Raw genomic sequence first — 17,005 nt, 5'->3', positions numbered from 1 at the left:
CTTTATATTTAGAAAATTCCAAAGTGGTGTGCAGAAATCATAAAGCAACAGATGGCATTTAAAACAGCATAAAGCCAAATTACAAAGATGCATACCTGCCAAGTTGCTGTCAGAGAAATAAGGGACCGGGCCGGAAATAGCAGACCGGAAGTAGCGCTGCCGCCATTTTGGAACTGGGCGGAGCATGCTCAGAAGTGACTTTTGATGCTGCTTTGCCCAGTTCCAAAATGGCCGCCGCGCCAGAAGTCGCACTGCAGTCATTTTGGAACTGGGCAGAGCAGCATCAAAAGTCGCTTCTGAGCATGCTCCGCCCAGTTCCAAAATGGCCGCCGCACCAGAATAAACCGGGGGGAAACAAAAAAACCCGTTTTTTCAGCTAGGAACAGCTGGAAAAACGGGGATTTCCCGGGGAAAACGGGAGACTTAGCAGCTATGCAAAGACAATATCCACTCCAGCACAGTATCCTCCATAGCTGTTGATTTGTGCCAATTCCATGTAAATGGCCCAGAGATGCTTGAGCAAACAGATAAGCTGAATACAGTCATACCTCGGTTTAAGTACGCTTCAGTTTGAGTACTTTCAGTTTAAGTACTCCACGGACCCATCTGGAACGGATTAATCCACTTTCCATTACTTTCAATGGGAAAGTTCGCTTCAGGTTAACTACGCTCCAGGTTAAGTACAGACTTCCGGAACCAATTGTGTTTGTAAACCGAGGTACCACTGTATGCTGAAAAAACAGAACAGCCAGTTCACTCCATATTTCCAAGGGAAGAGAAGAGTTTGGATTTGGATTTGATATCCCGCTTTATCACTACCCTAAGGAGTCTCAAAGCGGCTAACATTCTCCTTTCCCTTCCTCCCCCACAACAAACACTCTGTGAGGTGAGTGGGGCTGAGAGACTTCAAGGGAAGGTTGTTCCACATGGTGGGTGCCACTACCTTAAGGCCCTTTTCCAAATAGCCGCAAAATGGGTTTCTGATCGCTGTGGCACTTCCAAGAGGCTCTGAGAATATGACTGGCTAACAAGAAAAGCACACAAGAGCACACACAGACCCAGCTACCAGGAATTAAGGTGAAGAATGGAAGGTTTTGGCGCTATGACAACATGTCTCCAGCCCCATAGGGACCTCTCTTTGGGAATTGATTCTGTGTGCGGGAAGCTGTGTCTGTGAAGGATGCATTAGAAGGGTAAAAATGTTAGAAAAAGAGGGTGAAAATAAAATAATCAACACCCACCCACCCTGTCTTGTTGTGGTGCTGATTCTGGAATGGAAACCTAGACTGGTACCCTTGCCATGTGTTTGCACCAGCTAAATGCAGCCCGTACCTACATAGGATAAGTAATGATAATAATTAATAATCATTTTATTATTTATACCCCACCCATCTGGCTGGGCTGCCGCAGCCACTCTAGGCGGCTTCTGACACATACAAAAGCATACTAAAGCATCAACATTAAAAACTTCCCATACAGGTCCTCCCTTCAGATGTCTTCTAAAAGTTGTGTGGTTCTATATCTCCTTGACATCTGATGGGAGGGTGTTCCACAGGGAAGGTGCCACTGCCGAGAAGGCCCTCTTCCTGGTTCCCTGTAATCTCACTTCTCGCAGCGAGGGAACTGCCAGAAGGCCCTCGGAGCTGGACCTCAATGGATGTCATAGAAGCATTTAGCGAGTGTCACCTAGGACGGTGGGGGGGGAGAAGAAATTAGTTCATTCTCCATTTGGGAGGGGAACTTGTACTGCTGGGATTCTTGCAGAGAAGGCCGGAGTAGCTGAACCTTAATTGAACTAGTTGAATCCACTCAGTATCACTCAGTACTTACTAGCTCATGCTTTGGCTGTTTGGAGATATTGAGTCTGCAGTCTGCTTTATCCATTTAAAATAAGCCATTGGATCACAGGGATTCCAGCAAAAAAGAAAGTATGTAGACCGAGTGAAGGCTGAATCAACATACCTGGAACTAGGAGATAAAATGGCAGGTGCCCAAACAGAGCCTTCAAGCCCCACCTTTGTTACAGAGCTATCCACAGTAGCTTCACACAGTCGATGGGAACGAAAGTAGCTGCTAGAGAGGAACTCAAGGGGCCACTTGGTGCATTATTGCTCATAAGAAGGGCTGTGAACAAACTCGTCGCGACAAAGGGATGGATATAAAGAAGTCTAACTTCTCTGTGCTAATATTCGGTTCTGCCTTCTCATGCTGCTTATTCATTCAATCAAACCATGCAACTGTCGCCATGTTTAAGTCACCCCAAGTCTTCATCAGTTACTCAGTGACACAGCACCATGCCCTGCCCCTCTCGGTCATTGCCAGTCAGCCCCTGCTTGGATCCCAGCTTGACATTTCTCATCTCACAGGTCCTTGGCACTGGCTCCCAAAGGACAGCTGCTAATGTTCTCACTCAAGCACACATTGTCCTTTCACCCTCTGCAGATGCTAACCATGTCTTGTGGCAACTGCCATGGGAATACTGCCACCCCAACAATAGACGTATTGGATTTTGAATGACACACATCAACCTGCTCTCTCTCTCTCTCTCTGTGTGATTTTAGCAGCAAAAAACAAGTGCACGAGGAAAGGGTTACTCATTCCTTCCCCTGCTACTGCTACTTGCAACTTCACTGCCAGCTCCTGGATGGTACCACTGACTAGACTTCATTGTAGGGTGGTGTACACCATCTTATTTTATTTTAAGACGGTTTTTATACTGCTTAATCATTTCTAAGCATTGTGCATTTGCAAAAAGAGAAAACGAAACAATAAATGATCACAGGGCGGTTTGCACGATAAAAATACAAAACGAGAAGGAAACATGCATAATAAAAACAAGAACAAGAACAAAACAATAACCCTCCCTCCCACAAACACATTTAAAAGGACATAGAATGCCCATTAGCCAAAGACTTGGTCATAGAGAAACATTTTCGCCTGATGCCTAAATATATGCAATGAGGTGAGCCTTCCTGGGGAGAACATTCCACAAGCAGGGAGCCACCACAAAAAAGACCCATTCTCATGATCCTACCCTCCAGACCTCCAGGGACTCAAGTGATGATGATGTTGATCATATGGGGGGAGGTGGTCCTTGAGATATTGCAGTCCTGAGCTATGAGTCCTGAACCAGGTCTTTTATTTTTCACTGAGACCCAATATTCTCTAAGAATGCAGAATGACAGACAGCAGGGTAGTGCAGCCATGGGGAAAGTCCTTTTACTAGTTTCAGCAACAAACGGGCTTTTCAAATGGTGTGGCTGGCATCGCTGAAACTTGTTGAGACTGCAGTGGCTGAGTGTCAATGTCAGCTTCCGATGTGTGAGCCCATCAGCAGAACAACTATAAGCGCAATTCCAGGGGGAAACCCCATAGCAACAAAGTTTATTAGTCTGTCGGATAGTTAATTTCCTAATTTCACTGGGGAGTTCGAACTATGTTGTTCTAAATCCTGGAAAGTGTTCTCAAGGGACCAATTCTGTATGTGCAGGGAAAGGGCCGGGGGGGGGGGTCTCTCTTCAATTGTTCCATGACAAGGCAACATGACTAAAGACTCCATTGAGCCCCACTGTATATGTCAGTGTATATCTTCAGTTGCAGTTCAATTGAAGTTGAGTGTAATTCCCAGAAATACCCTCCATTCACCCAGCTGTAATATCTATATTTCCCCTTCATCAGTTGCTGCTACAATTGCACCGCTGGGAGATTCTTAAATTCAGTTTTCTGCTACTATTATTCATTCCCCCCCGCATTTTAACAGCTAAAATAGAACATGATTATTTATGATGTCTAAATATCTCGCTCTAATGCTTCTCCCAGGCTAGGAAAGGAAACGGGAGCCATGAAGATTTCATTGAACCACAGCTGCCTATGGCGCTCCCACCAAGCCCCGTACATCTATGTGAACTCTGCCTTCCCAGGCAACTCTGCCATTTTCTCTAAACATAGGCGGAGACGTTAGGATAAAGGGAAAAAAGCACCAGAGGCAGCATTGTCTGTCTCTGTTATATCTATCTATACATAAATGTAAACTGGGCATGTGGGTTACTATCCACTTTTCTCCAAAACCGCTTCACCGATTGCGTTCAAATTTGAACACAACATCCAAAGCGAATGTCCGAAGGCTCTTATAAGGTTTTCAAAGATAGATGTCACACCTCTGCCAGGTGAAACCCCAAAAATCCCCTGTTCCAGAACGCACTACTCAGCTGAAAGTGCATGCTGGGAAAAGAACCAGGTTGCAAACCAGCGCCCTCTAGAGGCGGCTACACTGGTACTACACCTATAGAACCTTCCCTCTCAACAGCACCTCAGCTGCCGTTTACAGTTCCAGATTTACAGAAGCCATCCAGGGGTCCTTTACCTTTGCCTCCCCCCCCTTTTACAATACAAGAACAGAAGGGGAAAGGAAGAAATGCAACTGTATGCCAAACAGAGCTGAGCTGAACCTAGTTACCAAATTCTGTGTTCATTCTGTGTCTGTGTGTGTGCATCGTATTTTCAGCCATTTTCACTTGCAAACATAGTGTTCAGTTGGTTACGGCATGGTGCTGATAAGGCCAAGGTTGCAGGTACAATCCCTGCATGGGACAGCTGCCTAACAGGGGGGTTGGACTAGATGATCCTCAGGGTCATTCCCAACTCTACAGCTCTATTATACTCATCCAAATGTGTTCTGGTTATGTTCTCTTGGCTTCTGCTGCTCACCTGCACTATACATTTAAACCAAACAGTCATGGTTCCCCCCCCCCCAAAGAATATTGGGAAGTGTATATTGAGATTGGATTTGGAAGTTTATAGAAACTGCGGGTTTGAGAATCATGTTAAGTAAATAGATGTATGAGAGATTTGAAATTGCAAGAAGTTTTAAACAATGAATTGGAAATTGCTAAAGATGAATGAGAAATGAACCGCAGATAGAGGGAACTCGAGGAAGGCCCCTTTTACAATGTTAAAGGAAAAGGATTATGGTACTTTGATTTTTGTGTTTTTATTGTTATTTTTTATTGTTATTTTTGTTTGTATTTGTTGTGTTTAAAGTGTTGTGTTTTTTATAAAACCAATAAAAATATCAATAATAATAATAATAATAATAATAATAATAATAATAATAATAATAGAATATTGGGAAGTGTCGCTTGTCAAGGGTTCTCAGAGTTGTTAGGAGGCTCCTATTCCTCTCACAGGGCTGCTGTTCTCAGAGTGGTTCAGTAATTCATTTGTACGCGAAGCTGCCGTCCTGAAATATATCAGTGTAACTCAGTTGGATTAAACCGAGTTACACTGATATATTTCAAGGCGGCAGCTTCACGTACAAGGAGGCATCTGCCACAGGTCGAGGTACCACAGGAATTCTCAATTCTTCCTTATAGTATATGTAGTTACAAGTTGTTGCTTAATAGAGTCTTTGTGAAGATAAGCGAAAGAGGCGCTGTTGACTCTGCCCAGGCCGAGCAGTATTCTTTCCATACAGCTGTTGCTTTGCTAGCTTGCTATGCAGTGTCAAAGCCACAGCAGCGCAGCCTACCACATTACTGGCACCATGGCAACATTGCTGAACCACCTGCTGCTCAAAGGCTTCCCCATTCAGACTGCCAATGGACACCCAGTGGGGAATAATCCGCTGATTTGTTCTGCTCTGGAAATACAGTAATTATGAACTTGCTAGTTATTAAGAGATGCTGAGAAATGACTGCCAATTCTACATTAAAACATCACACCATTAAAATAATAACAATATCACAACAAAGATGCTAGTTTATTCTTAAATGATTTAGGCTACAATCCTAGAACTACATACCTGGGAGTAAGTCCAAGGTGAGAACTGGGCTCTTAAATTTCTGCTATGTATGTATTGTTGTTGGCATCCATCTATCTTGGGAAGCAAGGGAGGAGTGCGCCTTTGAGGTTGGAATCAAATTGTTGGGAAGTTACAGTGCCTGCTGTGGCTGCAGAGACAGATACAGGAGAGACATGTGTTGTTGCAGCTGGGGCAGATGAAGGCATTCGGTTGTGCTGCTGCAGATGCACCATGGCATTTCTTCTCCTCCCAGTGGTCATTCCTCTTCTTGGTCACTGCTATGGATGCACAACCTGACAGATAGTGTCCAGGCACTGCAGTCGTCTGCAAGGAATTCCCACACTGCAGGGTTGATGTTGTCAACTTTCATGTTATGTTTGTAGGCATCTTTGTAACGCAGAGTTGGTCTGCTAACAGACCTGGTGCCCGAAGCCAGTTCTTTGTAGAGCACATCCTCAGGGATCCTGCCATCTTCCATTCTGTGGACATTGGACCAAGCCAGTGTAAACATCGCTGAGAAAGGAGTGTGAACACGTTGGGAATGTAGGCTTGAGAGAGCACATCTTTGTTTGAGACTCTGTCTTTCCATGTGATGCCCAAAATTGTCCTGATGATGACTGACTTCCAGGCATACAGGTATGTGGAAATGCAGTACATAAACATAACTGGAGGTGGTACTGAAAGGTACTCAGAAAGCTGGTAACATAAATACTTCTGCCAAAAGAGCAGCTTGTTTTTTTGTGGGAGGGGAATTAATCTGAAGGCGTGAGGGATTCAGGAAAAGCCAAATGATAAAGCAGTCTCTTGAGAACTGTCAGTCTGGGCATGGGAAATATTTTGAGACCTTGGTGGTCCCCATTGTTGGTTTTAGTCACATCGTCATAAGTTGTCCCATTAATGCCTTGTTTAACTTGGCCCTCAAATGAATGCTTCTTTTCTAACCTGACTGCGTTACTTACACCTCTTTCGCCACCCTGAGTGTTCGCCGTGTCATATTTTTGTGTTTTGAAAAAGCAACACTGAAAGGAGGCAAAATTTCCTCTATTGCAAAGATAAGCAGGGCACACCGGGTTATAGAAAACTAAGTCATACTCAAACCATGGGAGGCCCAGCCCTGCCAGATTGGGAGGGGGTGGGTCTCAGCCCCGTCCCTGAACACACACACACACACACACGTATGGGGGAGGGAGTGCTGAGCTGTCCTCAGCCCCATAGAGTTGGCACCTATGCTCAGGAGTCTTGGTGAGGATCAAAGAAACAAGTTTGTACTGGATCACTGTTATCCACATGCTTAATGGCATTCTCAAAGAACTTTAAAAAGCTTAATGAGAACCTTTCGTGAATGCAAAAAATATATATAATTGCGCTAATAAATTTTGGATAGATCTTGGGCAAGCTGCAATTAACGAAAAGGAAAAATGCCTTGTAGGGCAGCAACCTAGGCAAATGAAACCACAAATTCCAGTGATGAAATGTGTTTCACATTTTGAAAATAGGTGCTGTTCCATTTAGCTATGAAACTCAGCTGGTGACCTTGGGCCAGTCACCTTTCTCAGACCGAGGGCTTTTCCACACTTACGTTTCCCCTGCTCTTTCCAGGCATGGTCTGCACTTTAAAGCGCCATGTCCCTACAATAAATCCACATGTCCTTCCACAGTGGGGACATAGTATTCCAGGCTGGAGTTGATCACGGTGAGAGTATGCCAAGCGTGCCTTCCTCTTAGCACGTTTCTCCCTTTCGTCCTGAGTTCGAGTGTCTTCAAAACCCATGACACTTTTGGTAAAGGCTATTCTCCCATTGGAGCACTCGCAGGCCAGTGTTTCCCAGTTGTCAGAGTTTATACTACATTTTAAAAGATTTGCCTTGAAAGAGTTTTTGAACCTCTTTTGTTGACCACCAGCATTACGCTTACCATTTTCAAGTTCGGAGTGGAGTAGTCGCTTCGGAAGGCGATAGTCAGGCATCCGCACAACATGACCAGCAGCATATTAATAACCCCAGAACTATAGAAAATAGAATGATTTGATCACTAGCGGTTTCAAAACAGAGCTGAAACAAAACCGCAAGAACATTAAAATTCAAAATCAGCAAAGTTAATATAAAACAAACTTCTTTGCAAGGTAGCCTGTAAAACAGTGGTTGCTTTTTTTTCCAAATATTATCAAATATTATCAAATGCTGATGGCTACATGTCAGATGCTGCCAAGCGTTGACAGCGTGTATGTCCAAATGCTGATGGCATTGAGCAACTTATAGCCAGATGCAGACTGAACATTTGGAGAAGACTACAGGAATGATGCTGGACCATAAAGAAGGCTGATCACCGAAGAATTGATGCTTTTGAATTATGGTGCTGGAGGAGAGTCTTGAGAGTCCCATGGACTGCAAGAAGATCAAACCTATCCATTCTGAAGGAAATCAGCCCTGAGTGCTCACTGGAAGGACAGATCATGAAGCTGAGGCTCCAATACTTTGGCCACCTCATGAGAAGAGAAGACTCCCTGGAAAAGACCCTGATGTTGGGAAAGATTGAGGGCACTAGGAGAAGGGGACGACAGAGGACGAGATGGTTGGACAGTGTTCTCGAAGCTACGAACATGAGTTTGACCAAACTGCGGGAGGCAGTGCAAGACAGGAGTGCCTGGCATGCTCTGGTCCATGGGGTCACGAAGAGTCGGACACGACTAAACGACTAAACAACAACAAACATTGCAAACTTTGTAGCTGTACTCCCAGCGCTTAGAGGGCTCATACTCTGAAAGATAAAGTCAAGCCTTGAGACCCGGCAACCATGTTGCTCCCTACTTTTTGCCCACCCCCAATATTGTTTGATGAAGGCTGTTCACTTAGTGCCTGGCGTGCTATGGTCCATGGGGTCATGAAGAGTCGGACACGGCTAAACGACTAAACAACAACAACACAGGAATGATGTGGCATCAAAATACACAAGTGAAAATCTGGAGGAGAAATTGAGGGGGATGTGAAATTAGCTTCATCTCTGTTTCAAAACCGGGTGGTGGTAATGTTTAGCTAAATATATACAATTTCCAAATATTCCAAAGCACTCCGCATGCATTTATTGAATACAGTGGTGCCTCGCTTAACGAATGCCCTGCTTAACGAAATTTCCGCTTAACGAAAGGATTTTTCGAGCGGAGGTTGCCTCGCTAGACGAATGAAAATTCGTCTAGCGAATCGCGGTTTCCCATAGGAATGCATTGAAATTCAATTAATGCGTTCCTATGGGCAAAAAACAATTCGAAAAAAATTCAATGCATTCCTATGGGACTCGCTAGATGAATTTTTTCGTTATAAGAAAAGACCCGTGGAACGAATTAAATTCGTCTAGTGAGGCACCACTGTAACAAAGTGCCTCACAGGGTTGTTGTCTACAGGGCCGTCTTAAGCATGTCGGGCGCCCTGGCGCCGTGGTGCGATGATCGCTCTGGCGCCCCCGCCCCACCCCGTTTCTCACCGCGACGGGTGGGCGCAGCCGCGCGGCGCCTCCCTGACGGCCCTGCGCCACCCGGGCTTGCCTTAGAGCCGGCCCTGGTTGTCTACCAGCTCAGCATCAGGACCCTCATGTTGTAGGAGGAGGGACTGAAGCTGAGAGAGGGAGTTGCTTGCTTCGGAGAACCTAAGTGAGTTCAGAGCCAAGCCACGATTCAAAGCTCCAGCAATGTGCTGATTTATAGCCTCCACTGCACCAGTTGAAGCTTCTTACAGTGGGCAGTTCAAGAGGCCGTGTGTTAGGTGGGAGAGTGAGTAGTCTGCCTCAGGATGGCTTTCTCCCATGAAATGGCTATCAGTATTTTACCTGAGGGTTCCCTCTGGCCATTATTAGGGATATATAAAGAGAAGCTGAGCATCTGGTTCTGACACTGACAGATTCACACGCTGTTTCAAGCTAAAATGCCCAAATGTTACAAAGATAAACCATATGGAAATCTCCAACATTCGGGGCCATTAATGGTTTTTTTAAAGGCAACTGTGATTGATGGAGCAGCTCTCACAAGTCCAACATCAATGAAAATGCAACTTGATCTTTTGAACTTAAGAGATTTTTCTTGTTTTTTTTGCTTCTTCTATTTTTTTTTTAAAGTCACATAAAAACGATTTTTTGTTCAGACAAAAGCTGTCTGGAATGCACGGCCTTGTCATACACATTTTAGTCAAAATCTTTCCCTCCCTGCTCTCTTCCTAGGCAGACAAGCATGCCTCTTTTAAAGTTTTTGTGTCTTTAATTCTCACTGGAACCCCAGCACCAGCGGTTTCTTATGGTATAGCGACGACCTACAGTCTGAATTGGGAATATTTGGACTGCAGTTTTCTGTGCCCTGGTTCACAAGGGATGAAATTCTGGCTTTCTGTCTGGGGAATATGAAGAATCGTAGAAAATGAAGAATTGTAGAAAAATGAAGAATCGTAGAAAATGAAGAATCGTAGAGTTGGAAGGGACCACGAGGGTCATCTAGTCCAGCCCCCTGCTGTGCAGTTCCACACCAGTTGTACCTCACAGAGGGAATCTTTGCCATGGGTATTCTGTTAAGAAGTTGCAGAAGAACCTGAAATGCTTGCGCACTGCTCAAGTGCAGAGCATCTCAGACCCTCCAAGTGTCCCTATTTTCCAGGGACAGTTCCAGATTTACAGAAGCCATCCTGGTTTCTGTAAATGGCACCTGTCCATTTATTCCTACATTTCCTGCAACATAACCAATTCCTGACCCATGAGAGGACCTCTCCATACCTTCCAACATTTCTCTGGTGAAAATAAAGGTAAAGGGTAAAGGTACCCCTGACTATTAGATCCAGTCGCAGACGACTCTAGGGTTGCGGCGCTCATCTCGCTCCATGAGGGAGCTGGCGTTTGTCCGCAGATAGCTTCCGGTTCGTGTGGCCAGCAGGACTAAGCAGCTTCTGGCGAACCAGAGCAGTGTATAGAAATGGTGTTTACCTTCCCACCGGAGCGGTACCTATTTATCTACTTGCACTTTGATGTGCTTTCGAATTGCTAGGTTGGCAGGAGCTGGGATCGGGCAACAGGAGCTCACCCCGTCGTGGGGATTTGAACCACCAACCTTCCAATCGGCAAGCCCTAGGCTCTGTGGTTTAGACCACAGCGCCACCCGCGTCCCTCTAATGAAAATAGGGATTTCTTCCCCCCCTTCTTCTTCTTCTTCTTCTTCTTCTTCTTCTTCTTCTTCTTCTTCTTCTTCTTCTTCTTCTTCTTCTTCTTCTTCTTCTTCTTCTTCTTCTTTATACCCCACCCATCTGACTGGGTTGCCATTATATAAAAACATACTAAAACATGAAACATTAATAAAATTCCCTATGCAGGGCTGCCTTCAGATGTCTTCTAAAGCTTGTAGTGTAACTTATCTCCTTGACTCAGGGGGTCACATAACTCCATACCCTCCAACATTTCTCTTATGAAAATAGGGATGTCCTAAGGAAAAGCAGGACATTCCAGGATCAAATCAGAAACCTGTAGATCCAGGACTGTCCCTGGAAAATAGGGACGCTTGGAGGGACTGCCTCTTCTCTTGTTCCTTGACTGGTAAACTTTCTCGGGAACCTTTGGTTACTTTGAAAGCCTTTTGAAAGTTCACGTGCAGCATGTCAACCAGGTCACCTCTATCTATATGCTTGCTGACACTCTCAAAGAACTCGAATATGTTTGTGAGACAGGACTTGCCCTTGCAGGAATGACTATGGCAAGGCGTCGTGGTCGTGTGTGTGTGTGTGTGTGTGTGTGTGTGTGTGTGTATGACAGGGAACATGACAGAGAACTTTGACAGACTTGAGAGGGATGCTGTTCTGCTGCCCACTTCAAGAGCTGCTCTTGCAAAGGCACACAGTGCGTGAGTTGGCGAGGCCACCAGCCCTCTCTCGCCAGCTGCTCTTCCTAGCTGAGAAGTATGCATTCAATTAGAGGACTTTAATTAAAATTCTTTTTCTGGAGCATCCTGTTTCCAGTCCCTGCTGTAAATTCAAGATGACATTCTCGGGTCTAACAGGTGGATGAGATTATTCTGAAAGCCACCAGATGAGGGGAAATGGAAGCAGATCCGGAGGTGCAGCTACAGGAACGTAGAGACAGGGTAATGGGCAGAAGGGCTGGGTATGTGTGTGAGAGGAAGGGATGTTGTTCGTGCTTTCTAAATAGTCCCCAACAGCTATAATAGCCTGCATTTCCCACAAATGATAGCCTGCATTTCCCACAAATTTCCCAAAGAGAGTTTTGAGAATATCCCCTCTACCCCGACACATGATTTTCTAGAACATAAGAAGATCTCAGCTGGATTGGGCCAGGGGTCTATCAGTACAACAGGGGAATAGCCAGAGACTGCTACTGAGATGAATTGGTTTTAATTAGATGGACTAGAAGGAACTGCGAGATAAGAGTGGGAAAGAAAACCGAATGATGGGAGGGAGGGAAGTCAAAGCTCGGCAGAGCAAAATGAACTAAAATAGGTGAATAGAAGATAAAATGCAAAAATCTTTGTTTTTTTGTTTGTTGTTGTTGTTGTTTGGTGTTGTTTATTTGGAAATTTAATAAAAATTATCTTTAAAAAAACAAAAAAAAACAGAGACTCCTACTGAGATGGGAAGCAGGGAATGAAGAAAGCAGTACAGTTGTACCTTGGATCCCAACGCCTTGGTACTCAGACGTTTTGGCTCCCAAATGCCACAAACCCAGAAGTTTTTTTAAATTTTTTTTAAAAAATATCTTTATTTAGTACCAAACATAAAATACAAAGCAACAAAAGTAACATAAATAACAAAGCAACGAAAGTAACATAAGTCAACAAAATAAACACAACACAACACAAATACAAAATTATATAAACTTATATAAACTTGTACAAAATTAAAAAGAAAACTTATAAAAAGGAAACTAAAGGAACAACAAAAGAAAACCACACACAGACATAAAACTAAATAAACTTCCCAGCCACAAACCCAGAAGTGAGTGTTCTTTGGAACCGGAACGTCTGATGGGGCTTCCGTGGCTTCCGATTGGCTGCAGGAGCTTCATGCAGCCAATCAGAAGCCATGCTTTGGTTTGGGAAATGTTTTGGAAGTTGAACGGACTTCCGGAACGGATTCCATTCGACTTCCAAGGTACGACTGTATCTCTCCACTCTGATATGTCTCCCAGAAACTGGCATTCAGGGGGCTCCTGCCTCTGAACATGTGCTTTCCATCTAGGTGTGAGGAGTAAGAGCTATTGGCACACCTGTTCTCGAGGAATTTGTCTACTCCAGGGCAGCCCAACTTTTCATACCAAGCGGACCACAAAAGTACTGCAACACCGGACCCCGGGATCCACACACTGAATTCAATTTCCATATCGCAAATTAAAGCGTTTGCAATATATTTAATCTGATTTAATATATATTTAAACATATATAATTAAATACACAATTAACAGATTTCATTATTTAACAAAGTTAATACACAAACAGATGTACGCACTTTCATTTACAGCTCATGGCACACACACAAAATGAAATCTTAAGGCATTATTATTATTACTGAAAGATTTTCATGGCTAACATAAAAGTGCATAACATTTCCGATGACAATTCATAGAGTCCTTTTTACAGGTCAGTCGCATTTGGTGTGATACAATGCTGTCATAGTCCTTGTGAGGTTGGAGGGAGGGGGGAGAAAAAAAGGGAGGGAGTAATGATCTTTCATTCTTTGGCATAGTGCAGAATTATTGTGTCAGCATCACGAGGATAGGTTCTTTATTTGTCTATTTCAGAGGTCAGCAAACTTTTTCAGCAAGGAGCCGGCCCACTGTCCCTCAGATCTTGTGGGGGGCCGGAGTATATTTTGAAAAAAAAAATGAACAAATTCCTATGCCCCACAAATAACCCAGTGATGCATTTGAAATAAAAGCACACATTCTATTCATGTAAAAACACGCTGATTCCCAGACCACGGGCCGGATTTAGAAGGTGATTGGGCTGGATCCAGCCCCCGGGCCAGGCATCCCCAAACTGCGGCCCTCCAGATGTTTTGGCCTACAACTCCCATGATCCCTACCTAACAGGACCAGTGGTCGGGGAAGATGGGAATTGTAGTCCAAAACATCTGGAGGGCCGAAGTTTGGGGGTGCGTGCCCCGGGCCTTAGTTTTCCTACCCATGGTCTATTTGCTTGTTTTTGTTGGCGGTGCGGGAGGTTGGAGAACCCAGAGCATGGCTGGTTGCATTCAGTTCTCTGCAGTGAGTTTTGTGTGAGGCGGGGTCGGGATTGTCAAATTAGCTATACCGATTTTTATGCTGTCGGGTGGTTATGTTGTTGGCTTGTTGGGCTGTATATGATTTAAGGCTTAAAAAAAATCTTGAAAATGTTGGTGAGGGCCGCAACAGCCCCATATCCTTTAAAAAGACCCTAATCCAGGGGTCAGCAAACTTTTTCAGCAGGGGGGCGGTCCACTGTCCCTCAGATCTTGTGGGGGGCCGGACTATATTTTGGAAAAAAATATGAGCGAATTCCTATGCCCCACAAATAACCCGGAGATGCATTTTAAATAAAAGCACACATTCTACTCGTCTAAAAACACCAGGCAGGCCCCACAAATAACCCAGAGATGCATTTTAAATAAAAGGACACATTCTACTCATGTAAAAACATGCTGATTCCCGGACCGTCCACGGGCCGGATTTAGAAGGTGATTGGGCCGCATCCGGCCCCCAGGCCTTAGTTTGGGGGCTCCTGCCCTAATCCTTTAAAAAGACCCTAAGCCTTTAAAAAGCCACGGTGCCAGGGAACATCACCACCATACTGTGTGGCAGAAAATTACCTGTTCATTATGCCTTGGGTGAACAAGCACTTCCTTTTGCCTGTTTTCATCTCACAGGTAATTCATACATTATGTAAGGCACAGGAGGCGCTCCAGCCAACCTTTGCTACCTAATGTGGGTGCCGTGCCATGTGTGGTGGCACAGTGAGCCCTGTGGTTACTTAAAGGAAGAGTTTTTCCTGTATTATCCTCAGCCAGTGTAAACACAGCTTCCCAAGGGCTCACTCCTTCTAGTCTTTTGGAACTAGAAGCACCCACTTCCCAGTACCCATTTCTGGCTCACATCGCCCTCTCTGCTGCTCTCTCTCCAGTCCAGATTTTAAAAAAATACTGTACCTGTAAGGGGGAGGCAGTATAGAGAACCTCCCCCGTGCATCAGAAGTAGCTCATCCCCAAGCAGTGAGGGAAGTGAGGATGCTGAGGAAACCAGTCAGGAAGTGGAGAGAGAGGGCCAGGGCTCTGGCAGCATGGGAGAGCCCTGGCTACACAGGAGGGAGGAGATAGAGGGGGAAAGGGGGGAGAAGGAAAGCATGGAGCGTAGACCTTTTCCTCCGGTTCCGGAATTACGCAGGAGAAAAAGGGGGAGGAGGTTCACTGTCCCGAGACTCTTATGTTGGAGGAAGTCACGCGGAGGGGCAGTGCCGGATTCTGCATCGGAATGAGCAGACATGTTTTCCACACCTGTCTCACTGTAAATAGAGTGCACCAATAAAATATTGTTGAAAGACAAGCATGTGGAGCGTCGTTACTCTGGAGTAGTCGCAACAACCCCGTGACAGTACCAAAATTATCCACAATTGGAATGGATGCTCTGGGGCCGGCTGGAGGCTGGAGGATGCACTGGAAATCGGCTGCTCCTGCTGGGCTACCCTACACATCAGCTGTTAGTCAGGGAGACTGAACAGAGTAAAAAAGCCCTGCTGCACCTCCAGTCTCTTCTCTGCTCTCGCTGATGTCCTCTTCAGGCTCCAGGGCAGGTCTCCCCATGAGCCATGAGATCTCCCCAGCTCTCTCCTTCCATTTCCTGGTATGAATTAAATAATTTAATTATTTCCCAGCACTGCATGTATACGTGGTCACTCACAAGTCGATCGTGCATAAGTGGGGCGGTGGTGCCTGTACTGTTTTTTAAATTAAAAAATATGAATATTTTTAAGGTTTAAAGAGAACAATACAAAATTTAATATCTCTCCCCGTTTTTTAAACCAAACCAAAACGTTTATCTAGATACAATAAAAATACAAAAGGGGAGGGAGGGAGGGAGGGAGAGAAACAAAAGAAATATAGAAAAAGAAATATAAAAAGAGTAAAAAAAAGAGGTTAAAAGAGAAAGATAGAAAAATAAGATTCAGAAATTAAAGAACTTCTGATTTTCATCTGCCCACTATATAAAAACAATTCTCACTTCAACAAACCTGACAAAGCCACTTTCTATAAACAAACATTGCCTTCAGTCCTCAAATCCAAATATCATTATTTCTTTTTCTTTTTTTTTACACAAAAGGTTTATGAGAGGCTTCCAACCTTTAACAAAGGCTAACCACGACTTTTATCCGATTAAACGTGCCGGTTTTTCCTGTACGTTTATAGCTGTGAGTTCATTGTTGATACCGCCATGGTATTTTTCTTAATATTGGTGGCATGGAAATTTTTTAGCAAGTAAAGATTTTGATTGAACCACGTGAGAAACTGAAAAACTAAGGAGTCTGGCGGATTCTGAAATTTGGACGGACCCAAGCTTCATGGGGACCTGCACCTCTGTTTCAGAGGACAGTGCGACTATAAATCCTCTGAAGGGGGTGCAAAGCCATTGCACTATTTATTTCCTGTCTCTGTGACAGATCATCAGTAGCCAGGGTGGCCGACTGCAGGAGAGCAAGCGCGACAGGCTCAGCTGGACTCCGGTTGGTCAGACATTAAAAGATGAGAGGACCCGATGCGTACAACCTTCATTCCAAGTCCAGCAGTCTATTTGCAAATATAATGCTGGAAGTCAAGTTAAAAAGTGTTTCTTTTAAGGCTTAATCTTCTGAAATGGAAGAGCCTGCATTTCCCAGCTTGCACAAAAAACTAAACTAAACTAAACTAAACTAAACTAAACACTCATAAAAGACAAGGGAGGCTACCAAAAACTGCCATTGCTTCAAGCACCCCCTTCCCTTGGAATCGTTAATATTTCTACTAAGACCTTTCCTGTGACAGTTTTCTCCTTGAGAAACTGCAAAGCCCTGCAGCTCATTTGTCGTGGTCTGGCAGGCAGCAGCCTTAGCTAAAACCTGCAGAGGAAAACAACAGCAGCTGTTGCCATGGTGAAACCGATAAGGATTCCAGACAGGATAATACATTGCGTGCAGTTGGCAGAGCAATCCTATGGTCGAATTTCCAT

The sequence above is a fragment of the Zootoca vivipara genome, chromosome 15 (genome assembly GCF_965207765.1).
Source record: "Zootoca vivipara chromosome 15, rZooViv2.hap1.1, whole genome shotgun sequence".
Taxonomy (NCBI): Eukaryota; Metazoa; Chordata; class Lepidosauria; order Squamata; family Lacertidae; genus Zootoca; species Zootoca vivipara.
Note: the sequence above shows the minus strand (reverse complement) of the source record.